We start from the raw sequence: 25,231 nt of genomic DNA on the forward strand, positions 1-25,231 counted from the left end.
GCGGCCCTTTTGTTTCCTGGTCCTCTTGACGGGGGGGGGCTGGATGTGTCCTTGCTGCTGATTGAGGTGTCACTGCTGGCAAAGGGTGGACTGCAGAACCCATGCACAACAGTGACACTCGAAGCTGGGCTGGTGGTGGCTGTGGTGCTCTTGGGACTCTTTGCAGATGGAGGGGGTAGGTCATCGGAGGGAAAGAGGTTAAGATTAGCCAGGAAAAGTTTTTTAGGGCCAAGGTAAAGGGTAGGAGAAGTGGTGATGGGAGTGGAGGAAGAGGATGTGGTTGTAGGAGAGTCAGGTGTGCTGTCATTGGGTGAAGGTGCTGGTGCTGTAGGCTGTCGTGAGGTGGATGTCTGTTGGGTGGGTGGCTGCCTGCGTTTGTGTGTCTTGGAAGAGGGGGTGACAGACATAGTGGGAGAGGACACAGGGGACGTGTAAATGGCAGTGGGGGTGGTGACTGCACGCGTGCGGACTGTACAGGAGGGTGTGGTGGTGATGGAAGCACTGGCTGATGTTGGTGTGCATGCAGGTGTGAGTGTAGACGTCACAGGGAGGGAGGAGGGAGACGAGGAGGAGGGGGACACAGGGGTAGTAGTGACTGTTGGAATGTCTGCATCTGTGTGTTGCTTGGGTGAGTGTTTGTGGGATCTGTGGTGCTTGTGTCTGGATGAGCTGCCCTTGGGTGTTGAGGTGTGTGCAGGCTGGTCAGATGGTGTGGATGGGATAGGCTGAGGAACAGGAGACAGAGACAGGGTGGAGGCAGTCAGAAGAGGGAGGCTGGAAACAGGGACAATGGCTGCCGTCAGTGCTGAGGCCAGAGCAGTGAACGATCGTTGATGGGCAGCCTGACCCGAATGAATGCCCTCCAGGTAGGCATTGCTCCGATGCACCTCCCTTTCTACCCCCTGGATGGCATTCAAAAGGGTAGTCTGCCCAACAATGAGCGTCCTCACAAGGTCAATGAGCTCCGCACTGAGGGCAGCAGGGATGACAGGGGCAGGGGCTGAGGTGCCTGGGGCGAAGGAGACGCCCGCCTTCCTGGGCGAGCGGGCACGGAGCGTAGGCTGAGGGGCTGCAGGGAGGGCGGGCTGGTGCGCTGGGTGGCGGCTGTACCTGGGGGCACGGATGTTGCCGCCCCCGCTAGGGAGCACCCATCCGAGGACGTGTCTGTGTCGCTGGTCTCACCACCGGTCCCCGTTGTGGTGCTCCCCTCGCCCTCCGGATCACTGGTGCCCTCGGCTGTTCCTGGGCCCACCGGGGCCTTGTGACTTGCAGCTCCCTCGTGCTCCGATGCCAATTCTCCTCCGCCTGATGATGCTAATGCACACATGCACAAGAAGATGAAGAAGAAGGGTGGGGAGAGAAAAAAGAAGACCAGGTTGAGTGCATGCAATGTCAACACCGTTGGCGGAGAGGACAGAGACAGGAGCCTCATGCACTAAGCCGCGCATTCGGGGTACACTACTCAGTACTTCTGACTAGGACAACAGGTCAAGAGACGACAAACGCGCACATGTGTGAGGCTGGACCATCAATAGCTGTACTTGTCACCCTACAGAGGTGGGTGCCGGGAGCACAGGGCCATGCCTAAGGGAGAGGACTACACTACAGAAAGCGCCCTGGCCTAATGTCACCCACAACCCTCCTCCCCCACCCAGACGCCTCCACTGCGCAGAAAGATAGCAGAATGTGCTGATACTCACCCCCTTGTGTCTGCTGTGATGCTCTCAAGCGCCCATCCAAATCAGGGTAGGCCACCGCCAGGATCCGGGACATCAGGGGGGTCAGGGTACGACTGGCACCCCTCCTAGGTTGGGAGGCCATCCCCAGCAGTGACTCGGCGGTCTTCCTGGTCCCGCGGCGGATGTCCTCCCACCTCTTGCGGCAGTGGGTGCCACGTCTGACGTGGACCCCCAGGGCCCGGACTTCCTTGGCGATGGCACGCCAAATCTCGACTTTCTGATGGGCGCTGACCTATGTGACATGTACAGGGTGGGAAGGAAACATTCATCAACTTACTGCATGTTAGATGTGATTGGCCCCCCCTCCCCAACCTTGCCATATGGCACATGCTCTCATCTGTCGTGCGTTGCACTCCTCATTCGCCCCCCACCCCACCAACTTACATCCACCCCACTCCACACAGGCATCGCCCATTCCATGTGCACCCGGTGTACTTACCTGTTGGTCTGGAGGACCGTAGAGTAACGCATACTGGGGGAGGACCCCATCCACGAGCTTCTCCAACTCTTCAGACGTGAAGGCAGGGGCCCTTTCCCCAGTCGCAGCAGCCATTGTCACTTCCAGACCGAGGTCACAGCAGCACTTGCAGTATAGGTCCTCTCCTGTGGATGATCAGGTCTCGAGTGATTAACCAGATAGAAAATGGCGGTCACACCCGCGGCGGTGCGTACCGCTACCGCCGGTGCACATTGTCATTGGCTCCTGAAACCCATAGGCTTCAATGTTAACCAATGCGGCTGCGTATAGCGGTCTTCGACCGCCTCCCGCCACGGTGTGCACCGCCAGCGCATTGACCTCACATCCCATTGTCCCACTTCACAGGTCAGGCAGCCGCCATTTCAAGGGCCCACATGGCATAATTTCTACTGCGACACACAGGCCCAGGCCTTGCATTGCCACACATACACGCCTTTCAATACATAGATAATCGTGTGCTATGCAAGCTGTGGTGAACGTACCTGTGATTTGCTTGACTCCATACTCCATGTTGTCCTTCCTAGGCACTGTCCGCTGGGACTTGCGAGGAGAAGGATGAATCCTTGCGTGTACCGACCGCTGGTGGACCTGTCGACAATGGAAGAACGCCACATCATACTACGATACCGACTTGACCGTGCCACTATCCATGAACTGTGTGCCCAGCTGGAGCCAGCCCTGATGTCCCCCATCCGCCAACCCACAGGAATTCCCCCTCTGGTGCAGGTGCTGTCAGTCCTCCATTTTCTTGCAAGTGGCTCATTTCAGACAACAGGGGCCATGTCATCTGGAATGTCTCAGCCCATGTTTTCAAAAGTTTTGTCTAGAGTGTTGTCTGCCCTGACGAAACACATGCGGAGTTACATTATATTCCCTGAGGAGGTTGATTTGGCCACTGTGAAGTGTGATTTTTATGCCCTTGGACATATTCCCAACATAATTGGTGCCATTGATGGGACCCATGTGGCCTTAGTCCCCCCAAAAGACGATGAGCAGGTGTACAGAAATAGGAAAAGTTACCATTCTATGAACGTCCAGGTGGTCTGTTTGGCTGACCAGTACATCTCCCATGTGAATGCCATGTTCCCTGGTTCAGTGCATGACGCGTATGTGATGCGTAATAGCAGCATCCCTTATGTGATGGAACAGCTACAGAGACAACATGTGTGGCTAATAGGTGACTCTGGTTACCCCAACCTGCCTTGGCTATTGACCCCAGTGAGGAATCCCCGGACCAGGGCAGAGGAACGGTACAATGAGGCCCATGGGCGAACTAGGAGGATCATAGAAAGGACCTTCGGCCTCCTGAAGGCCAGGTTTAGGTGCCTGCATATGACAGGGGGATCCCTGATGTACTCACCAAAGAAGGTGTGCCAGATCATCGTGGCCTGCTGTATGCTTCACAATCTGGCATTGCGACGTCAGGTGCCTTTCCTGCAGGAGGATGGTCCAGATGGTGGTGTTGAAGCAGCTGTGGAGCCTGCGGAGAGTGAAGAGGAGGAAGACTCAGAGGACGACACAGACAACAGGGACAGAGTTATCCAACAGTATTTTCAGTAGCACACAGGTAAGAATCACCCACGCCATTTTACTTTTCCTGAAAGCCTCCTGCTTCTCAAATTTGTCTATGACCCCCCAGTTCTTTTAAACTGATGTTTGATTTTCCCTTCCCTTTTCAGTGCTGTATGACCCACTGCGTGACTTCTGCTTGGTTAGCCCATGGACTAATGTTTATTGATCTCGGTATGTGTTCAGCACAAAGTTAACAGAACATAATTGATCTGTAATGTGTTATACATTTGTAAATAATACAGCCTGACTCCTGATTGATTTCAGTGCATTGAGTGATTTATTTTTTGTGCTAGATAATGGTACATGATATTAACACGGTGATGGGTGGGGGTGGAGTAATGTCCATGGAAGAGTCCAGTTCTCAGTCTCACAGGTGCATTGTCCATATGCCTGTGGAAGGATGGAGCAGGGGCAGTTCAAGGTTGGACAGGGTGGCAATGTGGGACAGTGGGATGACTTCAGGGGGTATCTCATGCTGGCGGGGGTCTTGACATCCTACTCTGTCTTTTTTTTTGGATCTCAGGCTCCTCTTGCGGGGTGGTTGTTCTTCAGCAGGAGGTGGGGTTCTGGTGGCCTGTCGTTGTGGTGGGGCCTCCTGTCCACTAGCGCCGGCGGAGGTGGTAGGCTGTTCCTGGTCGGGGCTAGTGACAGGGGCCCTGTGTGGTGCTACATGGTCCCGCAACGTGTCTTCTATCCGGTTGAGGGCCTGGACTATGCTCCCCATAGCGGTAGAGATGTTGGTGAGTTGATTGGTGAACCCCATGTAGCGTTCCTCCTGCTGTGCCTGGATCTCCTGGAACCTGGCCAGTACCGTCGCCATCGTCTCTTGGGAGTGGTGGTAGGCTGCCATGATGGTGGTGAGGGCCTCTTGGAGAGTGGGTTCCCTGGGCCTCTCCTCCCCCCCCCTGTCAGACAGCAGCCCTCCGAATTGCCCTGTTTCCCCCGGCCTCTGTCCCCTGGACGGTGTGCCCACTACCACTGCCCCCAGGTCCCTGTTGTTGTTGGGGTGGTGGGTTAGCCTGGGTGCCCTGTAGTGGCAGACACACCGCTGATTGACCTGTCCTAGAGACAGAGGCATGGGCCCGCTGGGTGGGAGCTGTGCTGTTGTTCCCAGAGGGTGTTGGGTCTGCTGTGGCATGTGTGTGGGGAACCGACTGTCCAGAGGTCCCCGATGGTCCGGGCTGGTCATCAGGTTCCAGGTCGACAGAGCTGCTGTCATCACTGGGGGCCTCTTCCGGGGGGGGGATGGACATTTCTGGACCCTCCTGGCCGGTGTGTTGGTGTTCGGGTCCTGCATGGGGTAAGAGAGTATGGTTATTGTTTCTGTGTGTGCTATTGTGTGCGATTTATGGGTACCCTTGTCCCCCAGTGCTGTCATTCCCTTGGGGGAGGTGTTGTGGGGGTGTTTGGGGGGGGGGGTATGTGCAGTGGTCATGCTTAGGTGATGGGTGTCCATAGTTTGTGGTGGCATGCAGGGGTTGGTGTTGGGTGGGTTGTGCTGGAGAGACATTCTCAGGGAGGATGTGTGATGGGGGCTTGGGGGTGAGGGTGGTGGTGGGGGTTAGCATGCTGGGGGGGGTGAAGTAGTTGAGATTGTACTTACCAGAGTCCATTCCTCCGTGTACTCCAGCGAGGCCATCAGGATGCAGGATGTTTAGTACCTCTTGCTCCCATGCTGTGAATTCGGGTGGAGTGGGTGGGGGTCCCCCGCCAGTCTTCTGCACTGCGATGTTGTGTCGCGAGACCATCGAGCGCACCTTTCCCCGTAAGTCGTTCCAGCGTTTGCGGATGTCGTCTCGATTTCTAGGATGCTGTCCCACCGCGTTGACCCTGTCCACGATCCGCTGCCATAGCTCCGCCTTCCTGGCTATAGTGGTGTGCTGCACCTGTGAGCCGAAGAGCTGGGGTTCAACTCTTATGATTTCCTCCACCATGACCCGGAGTTCTTGGTCCGAAAAGCGTGGGTGCCTTTGGGGTGCCATGGGGTGGTGTAGATGAGGTGTGGGGTGGTGTATATGGTGATGAGTGTGTTGGTGTGTGGTGCTTTGTGCTTCTATGTGGTGTGTGTGATGGTGTAGTGTGCCTCTGTGTGATGTAGCTCTCTATTCTGTGATGTGTCTCTCTCTCCTTCGTCTCTGATCTTCGGTCGTAGGGGTTTGTGGGTGATGTGGGTGTGTGTTTTATAGTTGATTGGATGTGTGGGAGTGTTGTTTGTATGTGTGTCAGGTGTGTGTATTTCAAATTGTCCAATGTGGCTGTGTTTTGTATGGGTGTGTGTATTTTGAGCGCGGCGGTGTGTACCGCCAATGGAATACTGCGGTTGAAAGACCGCCGCGTGGATTGGTGGGTCAGAATGGCATGGGCGTGTTTGTGTTGGCGTGGCGGTGGAGGTTTGGTCATCTCCAGTTTTCCGCGGCCCGCTGATGAGGCGGCCTTCCTTGGATGTCGGGTTTTTGGCGGTTTCACAGTTGGTGGTCAGAATGACCGTGGCGGTTTACCGCGGCCGCGGCGGTAGAATGGCGGACTTCTGACCGGCGGTATAGGCCTTTTACCGCCGAGGTCAGAATGACCCCCAATGTGTCTAAAACATAGCTAAATTAGCTATACAACATCTTGCTGTTTTGCAGTGATAACTTTTCAGAGGTAACCTGACCAGGTGTATTGCAATGCTGGAATTGAGAGAGGTTGGGGACTGGAGGAGCATTAGCAGTACCATTTCGGGAATCCAAGCTCCAGGATTCCTCATTCAGGAGTTCGGAGCTCCGCTGGGAGCCTTCTTTCATTCTTATATTTGGAATTGTTAGCTGCAGAGGAAGACACCTGCATGGGAGGGAAAATAAGGTTTGACTGTCCACCGTTGTAGGCATAGTCCGCTTTGTTGTGCATGATCAGCTTGTTGGCGACAATTTAAAAGCTGTCTGAATGAGTCTCACAGGAAATCTCAATTAACAGGCGAAGAAGGTCCTCTGAGAACTGGGGAAACTCACAGATGTATCCACAGGTGTTCCTACTATTTAGGATGAATACCCAAAATCAAAGTCAAAGCTTTTCAGCACATGGTCCCTGAAGTACTGCCTTATAGTCATTCGGAAACTGTTAACTGTTTGTCTCCAACTGTGAACCCAACTGTTACCCCAAATGAGCAGGGCTGGAGGAAAGCCAGAGTGAACTGATAGCGTACACAGAAGCCCACACTTGTATGAGGGTCGATGTTATCTTCTTCCCCTGCATCATCTTGTTCGAAGACTGAAGGGTTAGCAATCTCAAAAAGCACTTTTCCAGTTTCCAGACCACGAATCTTGAAGCCTGTGAATTCGATATGTAGATGTTGGGCCTGATTCACAAAGGTAAACTTAGACTTTTAGTCTAAGTTTAGACCAAAAGTCTAACTTTCTGACTTTTCGGTATTCACAAAGGAAAGTTATAAGTAGTATCTTTGTGTCTGCAATCGGGATGGAATTCTGCACTTAGGGTGGAGATCTGCCCCAAGTTTGGGGATTCCACTCTGGGTGTATAGAGTACACTGCATGTGTGGAGTGGAATCTCCGCACTCAGGATGGAATTCCACACTCAGGGTGGAGATCAGCCCCAAGTGCATAGATTCCCCTCTGGGTGCGGAAAGTACACTCCAGGAGCGGAGTGGAATCTCCAGACCTGGGGGTGGAGATTCTGCCCCGAGTGCAGAGTTTCCACCCCGAGTGCGGATGTAAAGATACTACTTGTAACTTACCTTTGTGAGCACCTAAAAGTCGTAACTTAGACCTTTGGTCTAAACTTACATTTGTGAATCGTGTCTGTTATCTTCAGGTTTGCACAAATAATTATCTGTCACGGGGCAAGCCCAAGAAAGTGCTCGAGCCTCCAGGTGTCCAACGTCCACAGCCCTTGCTTCAAGACCAGGGTAATGCAGCTGTGCTCGGGTGCCCTTGCCCCCAGAGTTGTGCAGAGCCTTCAGTCATTTGAGAACACTACTGCCTGATTTCTCCATATCATCCTTGGCTGGTCCCAGAGGTTCCATTTTAGGATTTAAGCCGCTCATCACTCCAACAGAGATCATTGCTAATGTTTGCTCATCTACTCAGTAAAACGTATTGTAGTAACTTAATCTGCCTTCACCTTTTGATTCAGTGTATGTAGGTCACTCTTTAACAGGCCTTTTCTCCAAAGGGAGTGGACACTTTCTCCTGAGTGGAGCTTTAAGCGGCTGCTGGCTTTATTTCATTTTGAAATCTACATATATATATATTCCCTCGCTGTGACTTCTTCACGTGGCACATTATGCTAGTTTGCATGACCTCTTGCCACTACTAACATTCAGAGCAATTAATCTCCTACCATATGCAGGAGCCTTAATGCTGCCCAACACTAGTTGGTGGCCACCCCAGCAACGAGCATAATGATATGATTTTCTGCAAAACAGTAAAAGCTGCCTGACATAAGTTACAAGCATGGATTTCAGATATATTGCAGGGTCTGTCTGCACACCTCATTGTCAAGATGGAATGTGTTGGGAACAGTTCTCAGCTGGCTCTGGCTGAAGGAAGTACAGGCTGTGAAGCTTGTTTGTAAGAACTGGAAAATGTAAACTATTCTGCCCTAGTTTATAGTACGGAGCCGAAAATGGAGACACTGTTGGTTAATGAGCTCACTGTAGGACACTAAGTGATGCTGTTATGTCCTGTGGAGGAAAGCTGCAGATAAGCTGCTGTCGTGCCCTTAGGCTGCAGGTCTCTGAGACCAGTGAGAGGAGCAGATGCAAGTTGGATGTAGGTAGACCCTCAGTGTTACCAGGAAACAGTTTGGAGCCTCTTCCCAAGCTGCAGTTTGTAGTACATTAGTAGCACTACAATAGTACTACAAAATTCTATTCACAAACCTGAATGTGATCCGCCCCTAGTGCAGAGATTCCACCCTGAGTACAGAATTACCTTACCTTTCCGAATACCGAAGAGTCGTAAACTTAGAATTTTGGTCTAAGCTTAGACCAAAAATCTAAGTTTACCTTTGTGAATTGGGCCCAAAGAGTATATTTTCCTGAGATTTTAGTGTCCAAGATTAGCAAAATCCACCAGAGTGTTCTGGAGATACAGATTTTCAAAGATTGATCTCTTTTTAATTCATCCGTAAGGAAGCATTTGTCAATTTAACGTTTGCAAACTTATGAAAAGGTTGTAACTAATTAGTTTGGCTACTTTGGTTTGGGCGACCAAATCCAACAGGTTGAACATTAAGGGGGACAGTAAGCAAACATTGGACAGTTACCTGGCCATCTGAGTGTTTTCCAGTCCAGTTTTAAGGAAATGACCGCCATATAATTTAATGGAGTGGTCATGATGTTGGGGATGCAAGAAGAAAAGATACTCAAAGGTGCTCTGGATTGCTATGCATCTGACTGGGGTGTCTTTGTGGTGATTCCTCAGTCCACGAGTTGTGTGGGGTGACTTTGTCAACAGAGGTCGGGGTCCTAAGGCCAGTTGCTGCTGGGCTACCGGTCTCCAAACACAGAGGTCACAGCAAATTTCTTAGGTGGAGGCTAGTGTCCCTCTTGGCCAACCAATCTCAACACTGACAACTCTCCCTGGTCCTGCTAACTCAGGTGCAACTTGTCGGTTTGAATGTTGAGAACTGGTCTCCCAGAGTGGCCACCGGCTGTCATCAGCGATTATTCTGAAGTGGCTATCAACTTGACGGTTTGGGCTTCTTCAGCTTTAATATCTGCCAACTGATCCTTGGAGTCACTGCTTTGGTATGGGCAATGACTTTTCCCTAAGCCAGCAGCCACAGTCACAGTCCTCAATTTGCTAGCCCAAGGTGCAGCAGGTGCAGTCCAGCAGACAGTGCAACCTCTCTTTGAGCAGTCCTGTGGTCAACAGGCCAGTCTTTCCTTAGTCCTTGTTCCAATTCCCACATGATATGAGGTTCAGGGTGCCAGAGGAGTCAAATCAATCCAGGAAAAGTGCACTGAAGGGACAAAGTGCTCACTAGCCAATGGGCTACTATTAGACCTGACAGCCTCAGGGTGGTATTCCCCCAAACATTCTGCAAACCTTGCCTCACTTTTGTTGATCTGCTTTTGTGAGCCTTAGGACTCAGGACACTCTACCACTGCTAACCAGTGCTAAAGTGCATGTGCTCCCTCCACTAGAACTTAGTAACATTGGTGTATCCACAATTGGCATATTTAATTTACTTATTAGTCCTTAGTAAAGTGCACTATATGGGCCTGTAAATTAAATGCTATAAGTAGGCCTGCAGCATAGATTGTGCCACTCACTTAAGTAACCCTTTAAACATGTCTCAGGCCTGCCGCTGCAAAGCTTGTATGTACAGTTTCACTGCCTTGTCTACTTGCCATTTAAAACTCCTTGTCAAGCCTTAAACGCCCTTTTTGGTACACAAAAGACAACCATAAGGTAGGCCCTAAGTAGCCCATAGGTCAGGGTGCATCACAAGTAAAAGGCAGTACACATGTTTTTTTGTTTTACATGTCCCTGTAGTGAAAAACTCCCAAATTTGTTTTTTTCACTACTGTGAGGCCTATTACTGTCATAGGATATCACTTGGGATTCCTTAATACATTCATTAAGTGTAATTCCTGATTGAGAAGGAGTAGGATGCCGTGCTTGGTACCTATCAACCTGTAATAACAAATCCTCCTTAATGGTGAAGTTGGAGTTATGATTACAACTTTAAAACCATCACTTTTATAAAGTTGTCATTTTTCTGCTGTTAAGCCCAGTGTGCCTGCTGTCTGTCTAGTTTTGGTTGGGTGACAGCTGGGCTTTGTGCATTCCCTATAGACAGTCACACACAAAGGGAATTGAATGGTGTCTGATGGACCATTCACATCCTGATGACCCATCACCAGGCTGATGGGCCATACTGGGCAGGATGAGAGGGAGGATCTGACACTTGCACCTGCATAGGGCTGTGCCTGTCCCCACACAGAGAGCTGCATACCCACTCCTGTACTGTGTCTGGAGCCAGGGCAGGAAAGGAAAGACCTTGAACACTTCAAAGGCCCTCTGAGAAGTCACCTCCACTCTAAATGCACCACTGGGTATAAGAACTGGACCTCTGACCCTACCAAATCAGTAGGCTTCTGGACCTGTGGATACTCTGCCACAAAGAAAGATTACTGTGCTGATACAAGGACTACTCTGCTGGACTGCTCACATGAAAAGGCTGCTTTCTTGCCTGTGCTGACCTGGTGCCCTCCTTGCTTGGGTGAGAAGGACTGGACCTCCATCATCCCCAGAACCAAATTGACTCCAAGGGATTGCTGGTTTGCCTTCTGTTCTGCAGTGTCAGGGACATCAAAGACTATCTGCTTCATTTTAACCCTGCTATAGCCTCTGGACTCTGCCAAAGGGTGCCAATCTAGTCCTGTCATAGTGGGCAACAAATTATGCAGTGGGATGCTCCCAATCGATTGCCAGTGGATTAGTTTACTTCAAGTACTCCATCACCTTGATTATTATAATTGAGATTTCTTTGGCGTCTGAAGGTGTACTGAATGTTGCATGTGCCTGTTACTCAGATCAGCTCATTGGGGAATATTCAGCATATATAGAGATGCTAAAATGAGAGTATGCTTGCTTGTCTGTTGAACCTTTTGTTCTAAGCCTGGGTCTGCTGGTGCCTTTGACTCCCTGAATATTCTTCAGGGTAGTCATGTAGCACAGAATCAACCATTGCTCTCTATGATCCTGCTTATCACAGCTGCAGTATGCTCTCTTGTGATTTTTACTCACTAACACTTACTAACATGTTCCAGAATTCGTTGTGGACATATCTGCTATATGGTCTGTGAAACTGATGAAACATTCTCCATTTTCTCTTTGAATAGTTACTTGCTCTTTAAGCCTTGTTTTGTGCAGGGGTGGGTGGAAATTGCAGAATTGGATTCTGTCGCATTCTGCCAAGTTACATAAAAACTCTGCAAGATTCTACCGAGTTCTGTCAACATGCATAAAATATTCAGGTCGCACTGCTCCCACTGTAATTTAGTGCCAGTAGCGTAAGGAGCCCTGAAAAATCAGCACGAACAGCACCATACGCTGTTCAAGAGCACGTGGCCATTCATGTTGATGTTGCTGCTGCTCGCGGAGAATATCTACTCAAGTGGCAGCAAATGTATTTGAGAAGCGCCCCCTAAACCACAATCTTTCATGACTAGGGGTGGGCGTAGAATTTGGCTCCGCCAGCGGAGTTTGCAGAGTTTTCTCCACTTTACGCGGAATGCGGAGTTCTGAAAAACTCCACGAAGTGATGCAGAGCGGAGTTTTTTCTCTTGCTCGCCACATTAAGTGGGTGAGTGCAAGCAAGGGAAATAGCTAAGTTGGCGAGTGCAATTGAGATTTCTGAACGTGAGCGTCGCCCGAGATCACTCACAATGAGAAAGCTGCTGCTCGCGCTGAGGAAGCTGCTGCTTGAGTAGAAGATCTACTCGAGAGGCAAACAGAAGTTAGCACCCTATGGTGCTCCGTGTGATGCTGTTTGCACTTATTTTAGAGCACGGGAGAAACTCCTACGCTGAAAATCAATGCGAACAGCACACCTTACCCAAACTCCACCGCTAACGGTAAGCTGCGTAGCGCGGCGGATTTTTTTCCGCACTTCGCAGAGTTCCACATAGCAGAACTCAGTGAACTCCGTCCGGGTATACTCGTGACCCCAAGCGACCATCCACATTAGAAAATCATGCTTAGGGACTCCAAAGTCTTGCTCGCTCTCTACAGCTCTCATTTCTGGAGCCCCGCAAGAAAACAATTCCATCAGGCAGCAGTTGGCAGAATTTGGCCAGAACTCCCCATTGCAAGAGTAATGAAACATTCTGCCCATCCCTAGTTTCATATTGTTATAGCAGGTTAAGATAGTAGATAAATTATACTCACACCATTGTCTCCTGTTAAAAATGTAGAAGGCGGTACTATGTACACCACAGCCAACTAGTTTGAGACCCTATAGAATGGAGCATTGTAGGAACAGGAAATGCATTTACCTAAAGGAAATTATATGGTTAAAATTAGGGATGAGCCAAACTGAGCATTTGGTGTGGATCATGCGTTGATTTGATTTTTTATATCAAACTGGCCTCTAGATATACTAAAAATTTAAATTGTTCTGAATTTTGAGGTGCTAGCAGTTTCTAATATAGGCAATGAGAATCACTGATTTTCACATGAGAACCAGTGCCTCTCCTGGTCCTGAATATCAACTGGATAATCTATCAGCACATTTTTTGCTTTCAATAGCAGTTTCAAAAGAATATTTTTTGAACTAAAACCATCAAAGCTGTTTGTTTAATATCAAGCATAAAAAGCGCATACACGCACATTTTAATTTATTACAGTGGGAATTCATATTTTACTTCATATGGTATATGACAATCTTTGCTATTGATACTCAAAATATGAAAGTTTGGCTTACCCTCTTGCCACTACACGAGCAACAGTGAAATGGCCCAATATTCCCTATTAACACACATTGGTACTGATTCTCAGTTTTTTGGAAAAGAGTGGCGCCTTTACCATACCTGCGAAATACCATTAAACACCCTTACTTTGCGATGAGGTATTTATTAGGAGTGACAAATGTCTTCAAATCCGAGATTTAAACTTGGAGGCATAACATGCAGAGTTGTTGTTTAATACACCTGATTCTACTTGTTCTGCCTTTTTAAAAGCCTCTTCTCACAAAAAAATCGACAGATTTTATCTCCCAAAATCTGTCAGGAAAAAACAGCAGGGTCCAATGCTTTGTTTGTTACGTATCTCAAAATTCCAATCTCTGCAAAAATGCCTGTTCCCACAGGGATCTAATTTTAACCCCAGCTCGAAATCAGGGCCGTTATGTTGTATCTGTAGAGCGGCAAGCAAGATTTTGTAACATATTCTGTTAACTTGCCATTCAAGCCCGCATTATGCCATCGTCAAAGTTGTTTGTATTTTCTCATGCACTGTAAAAAGTGCGTAATTATATTTTTATTGGGACTACGTCTACCTTTTAGATATTGATTTTACATTGAAATTAAGTTGTTTTGTTTTGTTTCTATGGTTTTTCACAGCGATGACTAAACATAAATAAAATATAAATAAAAGGAGACAGAAAGAAAACAATTTCCATGTCCACTAACTTGATGTTTTGTCTGCCCAATGTGAGGTATTACACAGTAGAGGATAAAGAGGAAGTAAGATGATGTGGCAAATGTATCATGCTTTATAAATTATGAGGAGAAGCTATCAACTGTAGTTTTAGGGTGCAAAATTGTGGTATGCAAGAATATCAATAACAAAAAGGTAGTTTGACATAAATATCATGGCCTAAACACCATTTGCGAACAGGTTACTGCATTTTCTTTTTAGGTCTCGGCTAGATAGCGCATGCTATTTTACTCTTACAGTGAGTTTACAGCCCGCCCCTTGCTCACCATTTGTTGGCTTGCCCGGGATTCATCTTTACAGCCTTGTAATTGGTCACTACAGGCCTTGCATTATTTTCATTTCTGTCATGTGGAGCAAGGACTAAGCAATGCTTTATTTAACTTAATTAATGTCATCCGCTGCTCCTCATGTGATTGAGGTGCTCCTGTTTAACTTCTAAGGCCATGCAAACAGAAGGTGTGTGACTGGCAGAAACGTGTCCAGCAGGACAAAGAATTTAGAAAGTTGTATTTTCTACAGTTAACACGTTTCTTATATTTTGCCCAATTTTCTTCTCTCACTTTGCACTCATGTGTTGTTTTTGCTTGTGGGCTCTGTTCTCAACAGATGATGATTATCTTGTTTTGAATGTTGCAAAGCTACATTGTCTCTTTCTTATGTGTAATTAACACATAATCATGCAGTAAGTCCCAAACCACCCCACTCAAATACAATCTTCCTTACTCCAATCCACACCAAACCCTCTCAATCCAATCAACCCCAGTCAATCCAATCCACACCAAACCAGCCCAGTCAACCCTATTTCAGTCCAAACCACTCACCTCAATCCACTCCAATCCACCACACTCAAATCCTCCCAACCCACCCCACTCAAATCTGCCCCACTCCAATCCAAACCAATCTGCCACACTCCAATGAGCCCCACACCAATCCAGAACAATCTGCTCAAATATAATCTAAAATAATATGTCCCCACATCAGTCTAAAACAATTGCCGGACTCTAAACTGCCCCATTCCCGTCTACTCCACTCCAATCGAAAACAGTCTGTCCCACTCCGATATGCCCTGCTCCAATCCAAAACAATCTGCTCTATTCCAAACTGCCGTGCTCCAATACAAAACAATATGCACCACTCCAATCCAAAACAATCTGCCCCACTCCAGTCTGCCCCAAACCAATCCAAAACAATCTGCCCCACTCTAATCTAAAACATCTGACCCACTCCAATCCAAAACAATCTACCCCGCTCCAATGAAAACAATCTGCCCCAAACCAAACCAAAACAATGTGCCCTATTCTATTCCAAAACAATATGCCCCATACCAATCCAAAAGAATCTTCCCCACACCAATCTGCCCCACTTCAATCCAAAACAATCTGCACCACTCTAATCTGCCCAACTCCAATCCAAAACAATCTGCCCCACTCCAATCTGCCATACCCTAACCTTTCCCACTCGAGTCCATAATAATCTGCCCCTCTCCAACCCACCCCACTCCAATCCAAAACCCTCTGCCACACTCCAATAAAAACAATCTGCACCACTCCAATCCAAAACAATCTGCCCCACCAATCCAAAACAACCTGCCCAACTGCAATAAAAAACAATCTTCCCCACTCCAATGCAAAAAATCTGCCCCACTCCAATATGCCCCTCTCCAGTCCAAAACAATCTGCCCACTCCAATTCGTCCCATTGCAATCCAAAACATCCTGCCCCACTCAAGTCCAAAACAATCTGATCCAATCCAATCCAAAACAATCTGCCAAAATCCAATAACAATAATCTGCACCACTCCATTCAAAAACAATCTGCCCCACACCAATCCAAAACAATCTGTCCCACTCCAGTCTGCCTCATGCCAATCCAAAACAATCTTCTGCACTCTAATCTAAAACAATCTGTCCTACTATAATGAAAAATAATCTACCCCACTTCAATCTGCCCCACCCCAGTCTACCACAACTCCAATCTAAATTAATCTGTCACACTCCAGTCTGCCCCACTCCAATCCAAAACAATCTGCCCAATCCACTATACCCCACTCCAATCTTCACCACCACAATCCATGATATTATTTTGCACCCAAGTCAAAAACAATCTGCCACACTCCAATTCAAACAATTTTCCCAACTACAATGAACAATGTGCGGCACTCCAATCCAAAACAATCTGCCCCACTCCAATCTGCCTCACCACAATCCAAATCTATCTGTCCCACTATAACCTAAAACAAGCTGCCCCACTTCTATCTAACACAATCTACCCCGCTCCGATCTGCCCCACTCCATTCTGCCCTATTCCAATGTGCCCCAATACAATTCAAAACAATCAGCCCCACTCCAGTCCCAAACAATCTTCCCCACTCCAATAAAAACAGTCTGAACAACTCCATTCCAAAACAATCTGCCCCACTCCAATCCAAAACAATCTGCCCTACTACAGTCTGCCCAATGGCAATCCAAAATAATCTGCCCCATTCCAATCTGTCCAACTCCAATCCAAAACAATCTGCCCCACTCCACTGCAAAACAGCCTGCAACCCTCCAGTAGTCCCCACTACAATCCAAAACAATCTGCCCTACTCTGATCTGCCCAACTGTAATCCAAATAAATCTGTCCCACTCCAATCCAAAACAATCTGCCCCACTCCAATCTGCCCCACTCCAATCCGCCCCACTCCAATCTGTCCCACTCCAAATCAAAAAAATGTGCCCCACTCTAATCTGCCTCACTCCAGTCGAAAACGATCTGCCCCACTCCAGTCTGCCGCACTCCAATACAAAATAATCTGCCTCACTCCAATATACTCCACACTCCACTTCACCCACTCCAATCTGCCACATTCTAATCTAAACAATGTGCCCAACACCAATCCTCTGCACTCCAATCTGACCCACTTGTATCCAAAACAATCTTCCCCAATCCAATCTACTCCACCCTATTCGCCCCACTTCAATCCACACCCGCCCAATCCACCCCACTCCAATCCATCCCACTCTAATCCACTCCGGTCTAATTCAATCGACCTTACTCCAATCCAATCCGCCCCACTACAGCCCAACACACTCCACTCCAATCCCATCCACCTCACTCTACCCCACTCCAATCCAAAACAATCTGCTCCACTCCAAAACACTCCAATCCAAAACAACGCGCCTCACTCCTATCCAAAAAATCTGCCCCACTCCAATCCAAAACAATCTGCCCAATCCAATCAGAATCCAAATAAATGTGCCCACTCCAATCTGCACCATTCCAATTAGCTCACTCCAGTCTGCCCACTGAATCATAAACAATCTGCCCCACTTTAGTCCAAAATAATCTGCCCCCATCCAATCCAATCCACTTCACCCCAATTCAATCCACACCACTAGATCCCAATTCACCCCACTCCAATTCACCACAATCCACCCCACACTACTCCAATCCAATCCACCACCACACCATCCAATTTCTCCCAATCCAGCAAAATCCAATCTACCCCACTCCAATCCAATCCACCCCATGTCAATGCAATTCACCCACCTCCAGTGCACCCAGTCCAGTCCAATTCACCACAATCTACTACACTCAAATCAAGTCCACTCAAATCCAGTCCCCCAATCCAATTCACCCTACTCAAATCCAACTCACCCCATCTAATCCATCATACTCAATCCAGTTCACCCTAGTCAAGGCAGATCCACCCACTCCAATCCATCCCACTTCAATCCACCCCACCCAACCCAACCCAACCCAGTCCACTCCATCCTACTCCAGTCTAATCTGCCCACTTCAATCCACCCCACTCCAATCCACCCATCTAGTCCTCCCAAATTCAATCCACCCCACTCCACTCCAATCCACCCCATTCCACTCCAATCTACTCCACTCCAATCTACTCCTGTCCACCACACTCTACCCCAATCCATTCCACCCTCCCCATTCAGTCCTCTCTAATCCAATTCACCCCACTCCAGTCCAATCCACCCAATTCAAATCCAGTCCACACCACTCTAGTCCAATCCACCACACTCCGGTGCAATCCACCCCTCTGCAATTACTGCAATCCACCCCACTACAAAGCTTAAATCCAAACCACCCCACGCCAATACCCCCACACTAGTTAAATCTAATCCATTCTACCCTACTCCAAACCACCCCACTCCAATCTATCCCAGTCCAATCTACCCCACCCCCAGTCTTATCAGTCCAATTCAATCCACCCACTCTAATATAATCCACCCCAAGCCAATCCACCTCACCCCATTCCTATCCATTCCACTTTATTCCACCCCAGTCCACTCAATCCGCTCCACTATACGACACTGCACTGTACGGCACTCCCTGTCACTGAACCACTGAACTCTACCCAACTCAATGACACTCTACTTCCGCCACTCCACTCTACAACACTGTACTCCAAGAAATCCACTCTACAACACTACTCCATTCTATGACACTCCATGCCACTAACTTTTAGCCATACTAAACAGCAGCCACACTGGTGTTCAACATGGTTAAAACACATTGCCAAGCCAATACCTCTTGTGCTGGTGAGACTATTTGTTTTAGTAATGCTTGTGTTAATAGCTATTTCTTGTAGTTTTTTGAAGTAGATAATATATAAATCTAGTGACATCTCTCTTCATTGTGCATTACATGTTATATGGAGCCTACCACAATATTATTATTGTTACATTCATGCACAGAAATCTTTGTATTCAGTAGAAACAGAAAACCCCACTGTCCGAAACACATGGATCGACACCTGAGCGTGTAAAATCATTACTGTTGTTTCTGCTCATCAGTCTGGCCCTATAAACTGGTACAATGCAATTCCCCATCACCCACATCATGAACCTAGCCACCCAGCTGAGCACCAAGCTCCAAGTCGCAGCCAATAACAAGTGGTTGTGTAAACATTTTCAGCATGTGCACAGTCATGCCAGTTTGTGACAGCAATGGATAGTTTAGTTGTCTCACTCAAGGAAGCATGTTGTCTGCTTTGGCTTGCAGAGCTAACAGTATACTGTCCAATTCTGCCAGGGATGAGGCTACTCTCTTCTGCCTCTACTGGAGTGTCAGAAGAGTCCATTCCAGCAAGTCTTGCATCCACCGGTGATCTAAAGTCCCTTGGCCACCTTCCAGTGCATGCAATAGCTTATTTCCTTAAGACAAATGCTAGGTCTATAAACCTCATATGTTTTTAGCTTGGGGAGATGTAGTACAAATGCCTAGCAGGCAGACCCCTATGGTGTCTTCCATGTCCTCACCTTTCAGCTCTCGTATTACATGTATCAACTCAGACCATGCTGTCTTATGATGGGAACCACCTAGACAATATGGAAAAAGTCAGCCAGGGATGTTACATCTCAGGCATAAAGCTGACTCCCCTGGGTGTACCTTCGCTAGCCGATGAGAGATAAGTCTAGTCTAAATATTTAAACTGTGCACATTTTTAAGGGTTTGTATTCACAGTTACAGCATATCCTAGGATGCATGTCCATTCCTTATAAAAGAGCTCTATTCTCAGCTGTTGTTCCGAGGCCTGTCTAAGTGCTGTTGTGGTTGGATGGAAAGTAGGGACTAGATCAATATGAAGCAGGCTATATATCTTGATATTTAGGGGCATATTTATACTTCTTTTGCACCTAATTTGACTCTTTTTTTTTCATGCTAGCCTACCGTTTGCATCGGCTTGCACCATTCCATAAATATGGAGCCAGGCTGGTGCACAAAAATGATGCAAGCCAGTGCAAAACTTCTTGGCGCAAAACTGCGTTAGTGAAGTTTTGCACCAAAAAGTATAAATCAGGGCCTAATTGCCTCCATTTAGCAGTTGCATTGCTTTGTCTATAGCAATCCACTACCTCTGCTGGCCCTAAATCTGACTGGTTAATGTTAAACTCTTAGAAAAAAGACTGAGAAGGATCAAGGTAAGGGCAATGAAAAGGTACAGTAATCTGCATAGTATAATCATTTTGGCTATGGCCATTCAGACCAGTAGAGACAGGAAGAGTTTAGTTCAAAAGGAGACTTCCTCTTTAAAGTTACTGACACTCCCTGTCAAAGTGGCCTCCTTTAATTTTGTCATGTGGTAGACCAGGATACTGAAATATTTGAACGTATCTGGCCCTTAGTTCAGTGGGTCACAAACTACCAGAAATTCGTAGTTTTGGTCCTTGGGACTGTAATGGGAACAGACAAGACTTATTTCAATTCATCAGGAGGCCTAAGATATTGGCAAAAGCTGACAAAATCATGACCAAATGGGGAATACTGACACCTGGGTCCCTGAGGATCTGCGTACCACGCTGTTACATCCGAACGGCTTGGTATGTGAATGATCTAATCTCAGCCCTTAATCCTTTGCTAGCATGTAAGGGATTCTGTAGCCAGCACAAATAAAATGGGTGACAGGGGGCTACTCTGTCTTGTCTCTCTATAATTTCACCTCCCATCTGGAAAAAAGTTACCCATATCGGCCCTAGCCAGTAGGTAAGGTATGAGTATAGCAGCTTTAAGCAACTTGGAATAAGGCCCAGTTTATGCTCATCTTTAACCACATTGCAAATCAGTAGGGCCATAGGAAATTAACAAAGACTTTTTCAATTTCCTAAGAAACCACTACTGGAGAATCATGCTCCATGCATACAAATTAAATAATATGGAACAGATCACAGATTTTTAGTGTGAGTGTTCCAACCAGGCACGAAACTGCATTGGTCAGGGTGTATGAAGCCCGGAAGGTATGTGAGTTACTGGTTCACTAGGATTTTGCCCAGGATCTTGGACTCTGGTTTTATGAGTGACATCAGCCAGTAGGATTTGCCATCCAGAGGGCCTTGTTTGGGTAGGACAGTTATTGTAGTATCTCATGTTGTAGAGCCTCCATATACAAAGTAGGTAAATTATCAGTCAACATTGTCTTATAATTAGTGTCAAGTTTGGGGGGGGGTCATCAGATCCTGGCATATTACCCATGGCCAGCTGGACTATGGCTTGGTTGTTATGTCCTGTACTTCCAGTGCAAAGTTCAATGCTTGAGTCTGTTGTGGTGTCACAAATGTGGGTGGGGGAATTTTAGGTGTGGCATACAATCTTTATGGCAGGAAAATGCTGCATGAATTTCACATTGCCTAAAGGTGTCCTTATAGCACATATGGTAACCTGCGGGAAGTCCCTCAGCATGTCTTCCAGTCGTATATTATCTGTAATTAAGGCATCTGAGGGTGCTTCAACAGTCTTTGGTATTTGTAACGTTCTCATGCAACTAAGATCTGTCAGTTTTCCTGGCTACAACCACATTCTCCTGGAAGAGGAGATCCTGTCCAGTGTCTGGAATCTCTCAGATTACATCGTTTTTATGCTGTATGAGGACTTAATACATATTCCTGTAACAACAATTGTAAACAGATCCCATTCTTTATTAGTGTGGGAGGCCGTGCCCTTATTGTACCTTAAATAGGTTTCTATGGTCTTCTGTACCGTAGCCCTGAATGGGGCGTCGAGGAGAACAGTAGGCTGTAACCATCACATACGTATTCTTGGCATTTCTCTCCCGTAACCCACAGGAAGAATTAGAGAGTTATGGTCTGAGTGAGTCCTACACAAGTATTCAGCTGCAATCATCATATCCACCAAGCCCATATACATATCCAGTCTAGTAAGAATTCCGTGCATCACTGAGTAATATTAGTACTCACAGTTTTCAGGATGCATTTCCCTCCAAAGTTCCAATGTTTGCAAAAGCGTAGGCTGCACTTCCCTACAACTGAAATAACAGCATTAATTCCTGGTCTGCCTCGTGTTTTGATAAAGAGATAGCTACACACATCCCATGCTTTCTTTAAGAATGTATTAGGGTAGTGTTTTTGAATAAAATAGTTGCTGAAATTGGGAGAATTGCCTCTTGGCCTACCAGCACAGTTGGTTTATTATCAGCAGTTTGATGTGTGCTATTCTTCTGGGAATGTACAGTGCCATGGAAGAATGGTCAGATACTGTACTTATTCTAAGATCAACATGAAATAATTCACAGAGGATGCTGTTTGACAAAATAAAAATTCTGTCCAGGACAGGACACACATGCACGCATACATACTCACACTCATTCATTCACACATGCGTGAACACATATACATCCATTCACAAGACTCTACCAAAAATGTAAACATGCATGCATGCATCAAACATTCATTTAAAAAAAAGAACACTTACCTACAGCTCAGCCTTGGAGGTCCCAGGAGGGTGGGACTGCTGCCTTCCCTCATTGGTTGACCTTTGGTCAGCCAATGAGGGAAGACAGCAGTCCTAAACCTCAGAGGTCCCGGGATGGTTGGGACTGCTGCCTTAGGTCAGCCAATGAGAGGCAGCCTTCTCAACCTCATCACAGAGTGGGATGTGGTCAGTGAGACTGCTGACCCAAACCCTCTCTGTGACGATGAGTCACTGATTGTCACTCAACTCTAGGCGCTTTAGGACTTAAAGCTAAAGCGCCGTGGTCCAAGGCCATGAATGACACTATCCCTCGTCAATGAGTGGTAGGGCATCAAGGAACTATGCTGAGCTGAGTGGTCACGCCCACAAGAGCTGTGACCTCCTCAGCCCAGCAAAGTTCATCTCAGGCATGTCTAGCTCCTGGCTGCCTGACCTGAAAATGAAGAGTGTCTGTCAGGCTGAACTGTGCTCTGTCTGACAGACACTCTTCTTGAGGGGATAAAAGTTGAGGGGGAGTGGCCCCTAAGGCACAAAGGACGGGCCACGACTGCCAGGACTATTGAAACATGGTGGTCAAACCAAAGTGAAATTTATAGGCAGGGTGTAGGGTTTGCCGCTGATCATTAGGGTAAATTACCTTTTACCTTTAGTCTAAGACTATTTCATGGTCCAGATAATGTATGAGGATGACCCTTGATGATCACATTGGGCGTATTGTTGTTTGTGTTAAGAAATTAAATACCATCCCAAGATTCCTATCAACTGATATTAGGTCAGACGTGTGAAGGATTTTTTATAGTGATATATTGGTTGATCTTCTTGGATCCTTTACTTTTCTAAATGCATTCTGCCTATGAGAGCTTTATAAGTCAGTAAATATCTGAACTCTTCTCCTTCTCCATGATACCGTGAAAACTTCTAAAAAAAGTAACAATCAAGTTTTCTATTTTCAGCATTCCCCTCTTGTAGTGATGCTCTACATAGGTGGTGAAGCAAGGTTGTTGAAGGTACTGCAACACCCCATAATTAGGATGATGGGATTCAGAAGGAGAAATTGCAATAAAAATGCATTAAGTTGTGTTTTTATCCTGTCACATTTGATGTGCATTAAAAAACAGAGATCAAATGTCGGACTATGGGTGTAATTATGAACATGGTGGGAATCCCTGCCGTGTTCATGCTGGCGGTCCCCTTTAAGACCCCGCCAGCCGAATAAATAACATTCTGTTAGGCCGGGACATTGCCGACGGCTCCACATGGAGCCGTTGTCAAAGCCGCTGTGCAGCGGGTTCAGCCGTAAATCGGGCAGTGACCTGCGCAACGGGGCACTGCACGGGGGCCCCTGCACTGCCCATGCCAAGTGCATGGGCAGTTCAGGGCACTCCATGGGAGGCCAAAGAGCACCCCATCTGCCAACCTTTCCCTGGCGGGTTCTGGCTGGCCAAACAAGGGTTCTTTATCCGCAGGGCAGCGCTGCCCTGTCAGCTGAAGAGAATTCCACCATCTTTAGGCTGCCTGTCGGATGTAGCCTGTCGGTGGTGAAAGGCCGCCTGTGGCAGTCCCCACTGTCTACATTATGTGGCGGTCTCAACCGCCAAGTTCATAATGAGGGTCTATGTCTTCTGACATATTACTGCGTATTCATTTAACATTGACATTTGCATTTCTGAGATTTCAAAGTGAGGGGATTTTGTAAAGTCAACTATATGGCAATCTTGCATAGGTACTGGCCGTATGAAAGGAGAAGCTGTAGGATGTAAATTTTGTTTCAAACTCACAGCAAAATGTAAATGAAGTGTACAAATTATTTCAAAATATATCAGCAGTTAGGAAAAATAACAGAGGAGGATTTTCTTTCTAATTATGAACTGTAAGTGTGATGGAAATAAACATTTTAATAGGCTTAGCTCTATTCAAGACACAATGCTATGCACAAAGGATAAATATTCGCTGAAACCTGATTTCCACACATTACCTTCTGTGCGCAATGTAGCTTTATTAATAAAACTGCAGGTCTGTACACAATTTGTGGCCATTTGCATGGAACTCGTGCTGTCTGTAAATGACAGTCTGCTACTACCCATTCTTTTGTAATAAATTTGTGACAATGTGCTCCAAAATGCTCCACCGACTACATACTGCACCCTTACCACTCTCCTGCTGAATGACAGTCGGTCATTTGCTTCATATATTCTTTGTGTTATGATAAGATTTGTCACAATCCCTATGACTTCAGTGATGTGACATTGAAGGCAACATGCTCACTCTGAAAAATGTTCCAGCACCACTGCTGCTTTAGCTGCTGGTTCATTGTAATTACCAACCTGAGCCTTCATGACAAAATCTAGATTTAGGTGACCTCTTGCCATTCATCTTCTTGAAATCTCTCCATTCTCTATTCACTATAAATTAATCATCTTCAATAAGACCTAAGGAGAACAATTACAACAATAATAAGAGAGTCACATTAGGAGAAATGGTAAAGTTAAGCTGTGACAACAACCATTTTAAACTATATTACAATGACAGTACTGAAGCTAGGGTGCAATGGGACACTATGCCATCGGTCAAAATGAGCAACTCTAACCCCAGGTAAGTGGTAAAATAAGTCATATTGAGATGCAGGTGGTTCCTCAAACCCTGGTCCCTGTATCCCGGCACCTAATGGACTAGGGCAAGCTCTGAATCAAGTCTTTTGAAGCAAAGCAGAAAACACCACTGAGGTACAGAAAATGAGCCTGGGTATCTTTTTTGCCAGTTGTTTTTGTTTTTTATTTTATTAATTAATTAATTTCTTTGGTCACTGTGTGTTCTGGTAAGCTTCTTTGCATTGTTTAGTAGAGTGCAGTTAGTAAGGACTGTTGTTCTGTTGTTCGTGCTGCTTTCCAGTTCACCACTTTTAACACTTTGGGCCTCATTATGAGTTTGGCAGTCCCACCGCGGAACCGCCAAACTCACAGGGAGGACGTCACTACCATAGTGGTGATGCCCACCGAGGCCAATATTGTAGCACTCCAGCACCTTCGGAATGCGCACTGTCTGCAAAGCCGTCTTTAGGCGGGTCTGCTC

The 25,231-nt window shown here is 47.0% G+C and overlaps 1 protein-coding gene and 1 pseudogene across 2 annotated transcripts in view; one reads left to right on the top strand and one right to left on the bottom strand.

The window, feature by feature from the left end:
• TMEM26 (transmembrane protein 26) overlaps window positions 1-25,231 on the top strand; it is a 451,963-nt gene that overhangs the window by 128,366 nt on the left and 298,366 nt on the right. The gene's annotated exons all lie outside the window — the stretch shown is intronic.
• Window positions 6,532-12,537, bottom strand: LOC138302231 (protein unc-119 homolog B-like; annotated as a pseudogene).

Source organism: Pleurodeles waltl, chromosome 6, assembly GCF_031143425.1.
Source record: "Pleurodeles waltl isolate 20211129_DDA chromosome 6, aPleWal1.hap1.20221129, whole genome shotgun sequence".
NCBI classification, from domain to species: domain Eukaryota; kingdom Metazoa; phylum Chordata; class Amphibia; order Caudata; family Salamandridae; genus Pleurodeles; species Pleurodeles waltl.